Consider the following 825-nt stretch of genomic DNA (forward strand, 5'->3'; position numbering starts at 1 on the left):
CATGTTTTCGGACTGTTTTTGGGTCTAAACTATTGGGTAATGAGTTATTTAAGATCCTAAGTGTTTGGGGAGAGATACATGGGAGTTTGGAAGATTTAGAGATGAAAAACAAAGAAGAAAAGTCGTAGGTCCAGTCAGACACCCTTTGGGGCGCCACACCTGCCAATGTTCCTCAACGCAGGCCCTAGCGCGGCGTGCCAGCCAAAGCGCCCTAGACCAGGATTTGTCCGACAGGCCTTGGATTCTCCACGCCTCTCAGAGCGCCAATAACCCCTGGAGACCATGTTCTTTTCCTATATTTTTGTACGAGTTCCTAAGTGATGTACCTACTATTCCTAGTTGATTTCAACACTCTAAAGTACATTTAACCATCATGAAATCATCCATAAACATGAGATCATGATCCTTGAATGCATAATTCAATTCAAGGAAAGTTAAGATCAAAGTGAAGGAAGTTAAGAGTCAAGTCCAAAAGTTAAGAACAAAGTCAAAGTAAGATCATAAAGCATTCAAGAGTCTTAATAAAACGTTTTAACTTTGTTTTAAGATTCAAGTGAAGAGTTGAGTTAAACTCTCAAATGCGATAAGCGGACTAAGTATTCCCTAAGAGTTAAAATTTCGAGTAAGCAAAGAACATAAAGCTAAATTCATTTTCAAGAGATATAAGGGAACTAAATAGTCCCTCAAAACATAAACTAAAATGTTTTCAAACTTTTGAGGAAGAAAGGAAGCTAGAATTTTACAGTGCTTGATAGAAGAAAGAGGAAACTATGATTTCCAAGAGAGCTTTTTAAAATCTAAGTTTTGAGCACTAATTTTAAATCA

This window comes from Solanum pennellii, chromosome 1 (genome assembly GCF_001406875.1).
Source record: "Solanum pennellii chromosome 1, SPENNV200".
Lineage (NCBI taxonomy): Eukaryota > Viridiplantae > Streptophyta > Magnoliopsida > Solanales > Solanaceae > Solanum > Solanum pennellii.